This window comes from Larus michahellis, unplaced genomic scaffold, assembly GCF_964199755.1.
Source record: "Larus michahellis unplaced genomic scaffold, bLarMic1.1 SCAFFOLD_65, whole genome shotgun sequence".
In the NCBI taxonomy this organism is placed as follows: domain Eukaryota; kingdom Metazoa; phylum Chordata; class Aves; order Charadriiformes; family Laridae; genus Larus; species Larus michahellis.
The window spans coordinates 525,729-535,116 of NW_027436004.1; positions in this window are offsets into that span (position 1 = coordinate 525,729).

Consider the following 9,388-nt stretch of genomic DNA (forward strand, 5'->3'; position numbering starts at 1 on the left):
GAAAGCTCTTTGGCAGCCGCTCGCGTGGCCCCACAGCCCATGGGGCTGCGGGCTTTGCGGCGGCCGTCAGCCTCGGCGCCACCGGCGCCCACGTGCAGCCGCCGCGCCAGCCTGCGAAGCATTTTCCGGTAGGGCCGCGGCTCTGGCCACAGCTCCCATGCCCGAAGAGCCAGGAGGGAAAGCCGTGCCTCGTTGGAAAGCTCTTTGGCAGCCGCTCGCGTGGCTCCACAGCCCATGGGGCTGCGGGCTTTGCGGCGGCCGTCAGCCTCGGCGCCACCGGCGCCCACGTTGCGCCGCCGCGCCACCCTGTGAAGCATTTCCGGTAGGCCCGCGGCTCTGGCGACAGCTCCCACGCCCGAAGAGCCAGGAGGGAAAGCCGTGCCTCGTTGGAAAGCTCTTTGGCAGCTGCTCGCGTGGCCCCACAGCCCGTGGGGCTGCGGGCTTTGCGGCGGCCGTCAGCCTCGGCGCCACCGGCGCCCACGTGGCGCCGCCGCGCCAGCCTGCGAAGCATTTTCCGGTTGGGCCGCGGCTCTGGCGACATCTCCCACGCCCGAAGAGCCAGGAGGGAAAGCCGTGCCTCGTTGGAAAGCTCTTTGGCAGCCGCTCGCGTGGCCCCACAGCCCGTGGGGCTGCGGGCTTTGCTGCGGCCGTCAGCCTCGGCGCCACCGGCGCCCACGTGGAGCCGCCGCGCCAGCCTGCGAAGCATTTTCCGGTAGGGCCGTGGCTCTGGCGACAGCTCCCACGGCCGAAGAGCCAGGAGGGAAAGCCGTGCCTCGTTGGAAAGCTCTTTGGCAGCCGCTCGCGTGGCCCCACAGCCCGTGGGGCTGCGGGCTTTGCGGCGGCCGTCAGCCTCGGCGCCACCGGCGCCCAGGTGGCGCTGCCGCGCCAGCCTGCGAAGCATTTTCCGGTAGGGCCGCGGCTCTGGCCACAGCTTCCACGCCCGAAGAGCCAGGAGGGAAAGCCGTGCCTCGTTGGAAAGCTCTTTGGCAGCCGCTCGCGTGGCCCCACAGCCCGTGGGGCTGAGGGCTTTGCGGCGGCCGTCAGCCTCGGCGCCACCGGCGCCCACGTGGGGCCGCCGCGCCAGCCTGCGAAGCATTTTCCGGTAGGGCCGCGGCTCTGGCCACAGCTCCCATGCCGGAAGAGCCAGGAGGGAAAGCCGTGCCTCGTTGGAAAGCTCTTTGGCAGCCGCTCGCGTGGCTCCACAGCCCATGGGGCTGCGGGCTTTGCGGCGGCCGTCAGCCTCGGCGCCACCGGCGCCCACGTTGCGCCGCCGCGCCACCCTGTGAAGCATTTCCGGTAGGGCCGCGGCTCTGGCGACAGCTCCCACGCCCGAAGAGCCAGGAGGGAAAGCCGTGCCTCGTTGGAAAGCTCTTTGGCAGCTGCTCGCGTGGCCCCACAGCCCGTGGGGCTGCGGGCTTTGCGGCGGCCGTCAGCCTCGGCGCCACCGGCGCCCAGGTGGCGCCGCCGCGCCAGCCTGCGAAGCATTTTCCGGTAGGGCCGCGGCTCTGGCGACAGCTCCCACGCCCGAAGAGCCAGCAGGGAAAGCCGTGCCTCGTTGGAAAGCTCTTTGGCAGCCGCTCGCGTGGCCCCACAACCCGTGGGGCTGAGGGCTTTGCTGCAGCCGTCAGCCTCGGCGCCACCGGCGCCCACATGGAGCCGCCGTGCCAGCCTGCGAAGCATTTTCCCGTCGGGCCGCGGCTCTGGCGACAGCTCCCACGGCCGAAGAGCCAGGAGGGAAAGCCGTGCCTCGTTGGAAAGCTCTTTGGCAGCCGCTCGCGTGGCCCCACAGCCCGTGGGGCTGCGGGCTTTGCGGCAGCCGGCAGCCTCGGCGCCACCGGCGCCCACGTGGCACCGCCGTGCCAGCCTGCGAAGCATTTTCCAGTAGGGCCGCGGCTCTGGCGACAGCTCCCACGCCCGAAGAGCCAGGAGGGAAAGCCGTGCCTCGTTGGAAAGCTCTTTGGCAGCCGCTCGCGTGGCCCCACAGCCCGTGGGGCTGCGGGCTTTGCGGCAGCCGTCAGCCTCGGCGCCACCGGCGCCCACGTGGCACCGCTGCACCAGCCTGCGAAGCATTTTCCGGTAGGGCCGCGGCTCTGGTGACAGCTCCCACGCCCGAACAGCCAGGAGGGAAAGCTGTGCCTCGTTGGAAAGCTCTTTGGCAGCCGCTCGCGTGGCCCCACAGCCCGTGGGGCTGCGGACTCTGCGGCGGCCGTCAGTCTCGGCGCCACCGGCGCCCACGTGGCGCCGCCGCGCCAGCCTGCGAAGCATTTTCTGGTAGGGCCGCGGCTCTGGCGACAGCTCCCACGCCCGAAGAGCCAGGAGGGAAAGCCGTGCCTCGTTGGAAAGCTCTTTGGCAGCCGCTCGCGTGGCCCCACAGCCCATGGGGCTGCGGGCTTAGCGGCAGCCGGCAGCCTTGGCGCCACCGGCGCCCACGTGGCACCGCCGTGCCAGCCTGTGAAGCATTTTGCGGTAGGGCCGCGGCTCTGGCGACACCTCCCACGGCCGAAGAGGCAGGAGGGAAAGCCGTGCCTCGTTGGAAAGCTCTTTGGCAGCCGCTCGCGTGGCCCCACAGCCCGTGGGGCTGCGGGCTTTGCGGCGGTCGTCAGCCTCGGCGCCACCGGCGCCCACGTGGGGCCGCCGCGCCAGCCTGCGAAGCATTTTCTGGTAGGGCCGCGGCTCTGGCGACAGCTCCCACGCCCGAAGAGCCAGCAGGGAAAGCCGTGCCTCGTTGGAAAGCTCTTTGGCAGCCGCTCGCGTGGCTCCACAGCCCATGGGGCTGCGGGCTTTGCGGCGGCCGTCAGCCTCGGCGCCACCGGCGCCCACGTTGCGCCGCCGCGCCACCCTGTGAAGCATTTCCGGTAGGGCCGCGGCTCTGGCGACAGCTCCCACGCCCGAAGAGCCAGGAGGGAAAGCCGTGCCTCGTTGGAAAGCTCTTTGGCAGCCGCTCGCGTGGCCCCACAGCCCGTGGGGCTGCGGGCTTTGCGGCAGCCGTCAGCCTCGGCGCCAATGGCGCCCAGGTGGCGCCGCCGTGCCAGCCTGCGAAGCATTTTCCGGTAGGGCCGCGGCTCTGGCGACAGCTCCCACGCCCGAAGAGCCAGGAGGGAAAGCCGTGCCTCGTTGGAAAGCTCTTTGGCAGCCGCTCGCGTGGCCCCACAGTCCGTGGGGCTGCGGGCTTTGCTGCGGCCGTCAGCCTCGGCGCCACCGGCGCCCACGTGGAGCCGCCGCACCAGCCTGCGAAGCATTTTCCGGTAGGGCCGCAGCTCTGGCGACAGCTCCCACGGCCGAAGAGCCAGGAGGGAAAGCCGTGCCTCGTTGGAAAGCTCTTTGGCAGCCGCTCGCGTGGCCCCACAGCCCGTGGGGCTGCGGGCTTTGCGGCAGACGGCAGCCTCGGCGCCACCGGCGCCCACGTGGCACCGCCGTGCCAGCCTGCGAAGCATTTTCCGGTAGAGCCGCGGCTCTGGCGACAGCTCCCACGCCCGAAGAGCCAGGAGGGAAAGCCGTGCCTCGTTGGAAAGCTCTTTGGCAGCCGCTCGCGTGGCCCCACAGCCCGTGGGGCTGCGGGCTTTGCGGCAGCCGTCAGCCTCGGCGCCACCGGCGCCCTCGTGGCACCGCTGCACCAGCCTGCGAAGCATTTTCCGGTAGGGCCGCGGCTCTGGTGACAGCTCCCACGCCCGAAGAGCCAGGAGGGAAAGCTGTGCCTCGTTGGAAAGCTCTTTGGCAGCCGCTCGCGTGGCCCCACAGCCCGTGGGGCTGCGGACTTTGCGGCGGCCGTCAGCCTCGGCGCCACCGGCGCCCACGTTGCACCGCTGCACCAGCCTGCGAAGCATTTTCTGGTAGGGCCGCGGCTCTGGTGACAGCTCCCACGCCCGAAGAGCCAGGAGGGAAAGCTGTGCCTCGTTGGAAAGCTCTTTGGCAGCCGCTCGCGTGGCCCCACAGCCCGTGGGGCTGCGGACTTTGCGGCGGCCGTCAGCCTCGGCGCCACCGGCGCCCACGTTGCGCCGCCGCGCCAGCCTGCGAAGCATTTTCTGGTAGGGCCGCGGCTCTGGCGACAGCTCCCACGGCCGAAGAGCCAGGAGGGAAAGCCGTGCCTCGTTGGAAAGCTCTTTGGCAGCCGCTCGCGTGGCCCCAGAGCCCGTGGGGCTGCGGGCTTTGCGGCGGCCGTCAGCCTTGGCGCCACCGGCGCCCACGTGGAGCCGCCGCGCCAGCCTGCGAAGCATTTTCCGGTAGGGCCGCGGCTCTGGCCACAGCTCCCACGCCCGAAGAGCCAGGAGGGAAAGCCGTGCCTCGTTGGAAAGCTCTTTGGCAGCCGCTCGCGTGGCCCCACAGCACGTGGGGCTGCGGGCTTTGCGGCAGCCGGCAGCCTCGACGACACCGGTGCCCACGTGGCGCTGCCGCGCCAGCCTGCGAAGCATTTTCCGGTAGGGCCGCGGCTCTGGCCACAGCTGCCATGCCCGAAGAGCCAGGAGGGAAAGCCGTGCCTCGTTGGAAAGCTCTTTGGCAGCCGCTCGCGTGGCCCCACAGCCCGTGGGGCTGCGGGCTTAGCAGCAGCCAGCAGCCTCGGCGCCACCGGCGCCCACGTGGCACCGCCGTGCCAGCCTGCGAAGCATTTTCCGGTAGGGCCGCGGCTCTGGCAACAGCTCCCACGCCCGAAGAGCCAGGAGGGAAAGCCGTGCCTCCTTGGAAAGCTCTTTGGCAGCCACTCACGTGGCCCCACAGCCCGTGGGGCTGCGGGCTTTGCGGCGGCCGTCAGCCTCGGCGCCACCTGCGCCCAGGTGGGGCTGCCGCGCCAGCCTGCGAAGCATTTTCCGGTAGGGCCGCGGCTCTGGCGACAGGTCCCACGCCCGAAGAGCCAGCAGGGAAAGCCGTGCCTCGTTGGAAAGCTCTTTGGCAGCCGCTCGCGTGGCCCCACAGCCCGTGGGGCTGCGGGCTTTGCGGCGGCCGTCTGCCTCGGCGCCACCTGCCCCCAGGTGGGGCCGCCTCGCCAGCCTGCGAAGCATTTTGCCGTAGGGCCACGGCTCTGGCGACAGCTCCCACGCCCGAAGAGCCAGGAGGGAAAGCCGTGCCTTGTTGGAAAGCTCTTTGGCAGCCGCTCGCGTGGCCCCACAGCCCGTGGGGCTGCGGGCTTTGCGGCGGCCGTCAGCCTCTGCGACACCGGCGCCCACGTGGCGCTACCGCGCCAGCCTGCGAAGCATTTTCCGGAAGGGCCGCGTCTCTGGCCACAGCTCCCATGCCCGAAGAGCCAGGAGGGAAAGCCGTGCCTCGTTGGAAAGCTCTTTGGCAGCCGCTCGCGTGGCCCCACAGCCCGTGGGGCTGCGGGCTTGGCGGCAGCCGGCAGCCTCGGCGCCACCGGCGCCCACGTGGCACCGCCGTGCCAGCCTGTGAAGCATTTTGCGGTAGGGCCGCGGCTCTGGCGACAGCTCCCACGCCCGAAGAGCCAGGAGGGAAAGCCGTGCCTCGTTGGAAAGCTCTTTGGCAGCCGCTCGCGTGGCCCCACAGCCCGTGGGGCTGCGGGCTTAGCAGCAGCCGGCAGCCTCGGCGCCACCGGCGCCCACGTGGCACTGCCGTGCCAGCCTGCGAAGCATTTTCCGGTAGGGCCGCGGCTCTGGCCACAGCTCCCACGCCCGAAGAGCCAGGAGGGAAAGCCGTGCCTCGTTGGAAAGCTCTTTGGCAGTCGCTCGCGTGGCCCCACAGCCCGTGGGGCTGCGGGCTTTGCGGCGGCCGTCAGCCTCGGCGCCACCGGCGCCCACGTTGCGCCGCCGCGCCATCCTGCGAAGCATTTCCGGTAGGGCCGCGGCTCTGGCGACAGCTGCCACGCCCGAAGAGCCAGGAGGGAGAGCCGTGCCTCGTTGGAAAGCCCTTTGGCAGCCGCTCGCGTGGCCCCACAGCCCGTGGGGCTGCGGGCTTTGCGGCGGCCGTCAGCCTCGGCAACACCGGCGCCCACGTGGCGCCGCCGCGCCAGCCTGCGAAGCATTTTCCGGTAGGGCCGCGGCTCTGGCGACAGCTCCCACGCCCGAAGAGCCAGGAGGGAAAGCCGTGCCTCGTGGGAAAACTCTTTGGCAGCTGCTCGCGTGGCCCCACAGCCCGTGGGGCTGCGGGCTTTGCGGCGGCCGTCAGCCTCGGCGCCACCGGCGCCCAGGTGGGGCCGCAACGCCAGCCTGTGAAGCATTATCCGGTAGTGCCGCGGCTCTGGCGACAGCTCCCACGCCCGAAGAGCCAGGAGGGAAAGCCGTGCCTCGTTGGAATGCTCTTTGGCAGGCGCTCGCGTGGCCCCACAGCCCGTGGGGCTGCGGACTTTGCGGCGGCCGTCAGCCTCGGCGCCACCGGCGCCCACGTTGCGCCGCCGCGCCAGCCTGCGAAGCATTTTCTGGTAGGGCCGCGGCTCTGGCGACAGCTCCCACGGCCGAAGAGCCAGGAGGGAAAGCCGTGCCTCGTTGGAAAGCTCTTTGGCAGCCGCTCGCGTGGCCCCACAGCCCGTGGGGCTGCGGGCTTTGCGGCGGCCGTCAGCCTCGGCGCCACCGGCGCCCACGTGGAGCCGCCGCGCCAGCCTGCGAAGCATTTTCCGGTAGGGCCGCGGCTCTGGCGACAGCTCCCACGCCCGAAGAGCCAGGAGGGAAAGCCGTGCCTCGTTGGAAAGCTCTTTGGCAGCCGCTCGCGTGGCCCCACAGCCCGTGGGGCTGCGGGCTTTGCGGCAGCCGGCAGCCTCGACGACACCGGCGCCCACGTGGCGCTGCCGCGCCAGCCTGCGAAGCATTTTCCGGTAGGGCCGCGGCTCTGGCCACAGCTGCCATGCCCGAAGAGCCAGGAGGGAAAGCCGTGCCTCGTTGGAAAGCTCTTTGGCAGCCGCTCGCGTGGCCCCACAGCCCGTGGGGCTGCGGGCTTAGCAGCAGCCGGCAGCCTCGGCGCCACCGGCGCCCACGTGGCGCTACCGCGCCAGCCTGCGAAGCATTTTCCGGTAGGGCCGCGGCTCTGGCGACAGCTCCCACGCCCGAAGAGGCAGGAGGGAAAGCCGTGCCTCGTTGGAAAGCTCTTTGGCAGCCGCTCGCGTGGCCCCACAGCCCGTGGGGCTGCGGGCTTTGCGCCGGCCATCAGCCTCGGCGCCACTGGCGCCCACGGTGCGCTGCCGCGCCAGCCTGCGAAGCATTTTCCGGTAGGGCCGCGGCTCTGGCGACAGCTCCCACGCCCGAAGAGCCAGGAGGGAAAGCCGTGCCTCGTTGGAAAGCTCTTTGGCAGCCGCTCGCGTGGCCCCACAGCCCGTGGCGCTGCGGGCTTTGCGGCGGCCGTCAGCCTCGGCGCCACCGGCGCCCACCTGGCGCCGCCGTGCCAGCCTGCGAAGCATTTTCCGGTGGGGCCGCGGCTCTGGCGACAGCTGCCACGCCCGAAGAGCCAGGAGGGAAAGCCGTGCCTCGTGGGAAAGCTCTTTGGCAGCTGCTCGCGTGGCCCCACAGCCCATGGGGCTGCAGGCTTTCCAGCGGCCCACAGCCTCGGCAACACCGGCGCCCAGGTGGGGCCGCCGCGCCAGCCTGCAAAGCATTATCCGGTAGTGCCGCGTCTCTAGCGACAGCTCCCACGCCCGAAGAGCCAGGAGGGAAAGCCGTGCCTCGTTGGAAAGCTCTTTGGCAGCCGCTCGCGTGGCCCCACAGCCCGTGGGGCTGCGGGCTTTGCGGCGGCCGTCAGCCTCGGCAACACCGGTGCACACGTGGCGCTGCCGCGCCAGCCTGCGAAGCATTTTCCGGTAGGGCCGCGGCTCTGGCGACAGCTCCCACGACCGAAGAGCCAGGAGGGAAAGCCGTGCCTCGTGGGAAAGCTCTTTGGCAGCCGCTCGCGTGGCCCCACAGCCTGTGGGGCTGCGGGCTTTCCGGCGGCCGTCAGCCTCGGCGCCACCGGCGCCCACCTGGCGCCGCCGTGCCAGCCTACGAAGCATTTTCCAGTAGGGCCGCGGCTCTGGCGACAGCTCCCACGCCCGAAGAGCCAGGAGGGAAAGCCGTGCCTCGTTGGAAAGCTCTTTGGCAGCCGCTCGCGTGGCCCCACAGCCCGTGGCGCTGCGAGCTTTGCGGCGGCCGTCAGCCTCGTCGCCACCGGCGACCACATGGCGCCAGTGCACCAGCCTGCGAAGCATTTTCCGGTAGGGCCGCGGCTCTGGCGACAGCTCCCACGCCCGAAGAGCCAGGAGGGAAAGCCGTGTCTCTTGGGAAAGCTCTTTGGCAGCTGCTCGCGTGGCCCCACAGCCCATGGGGCTGCGGGCTTTGCGGCGGCCGTCAGCCTCGGCGCCACCGGCACCCAGGTGGGGCCGCCGCACCAGCCTGTGAAGCATTATCCGGTAGTGCCGCGTCTCTAGCGACATCTCCCACGCCCGCAGAGCCAGGAGGTAAAGCCGTGCCTCGTTGGAAAGCTCTTTGGCAGCCGCTCGCGTGGCCGCAGAGCCCGTGGGGCTGCGGGCTTTGCGGCCACCGTCAGCCTCGGCGCCACCGGCGCCCACGTGGGGCCGCTGCGCCAACCTGCGAAGCATTTTCCAGTAGGGCCGCGTCTCTGGCAACAGCTCCCACGCCCGAAGAGCCAGGAGGGAAAGCCGTGCCTCGTTGGAAAGCTCTTTGGCAGCCGCTCGCGTGGCCCCACAGCCCGTGGGGCTGCGAGCTTTGTGGCAGCCGTCAGCCTCGGCGCCACCAGCGACCACATGGCGCCGGTGCACCAGCCTGCGAAGCATTTTGCGGTAGGGCCGCGGCTCTGGCGACAGCTCCCACGCCCGAAGAGCCAGGAGGGAAAGCCGTGCCTCGTTGGAAAGCTCTTTGGCAGCCGCTCGCGTGGCCCCACAGCCCGTGGGGCTGCGGGCTTTCCGGCGGCCGTCAGCCTCGGCGCCACCGGCGCCCACGTGGCGCCGCCGCGCCAGCCTGCGAAGCATTTTCCGGTAGGGCCGCGGCTCTGGCGACAGCTCCCACGCCCGAAGAGCCAGGAGGGAAAGCCGTGCCTCGTGGGAAAGCTCTTTGGCAGCTGCTCGCGTGGCCCCACAGCCCATGGGGCTGCGGGCTTTGCGGCGGCCGTCAGCCTCAGCGCCACCGGCGCCCACGTGGTGCCGCCGCGCCAGCCTGTGAAGCATTATCCGGTAGTGCCGCGTCTCTAGCGACAACTCCCACGGCCGAAGAGCCAGGAGGGAAAGCCGTGCCTCGTTGGAAAGCTCTTTGGCAGCCGCTCGCGTGGCCCCACAGCCCGTGGGGCTGAGGGCTTTGCGGCGGCCGTCAGCCTCGGCGCCACCGGCGCCCACGTGCAGCCGCCGCGACAGCCTGCGAAGCATTTTCCGGAAGGGCCGCGTCTCTGGCGACAGCTCCCATGGCCGAAGAGCCAGGAGGGAAAGCCGTGCCTCGTGGGAAAGCTCTTTGGCAGCTGCTCGCGTGGCTCC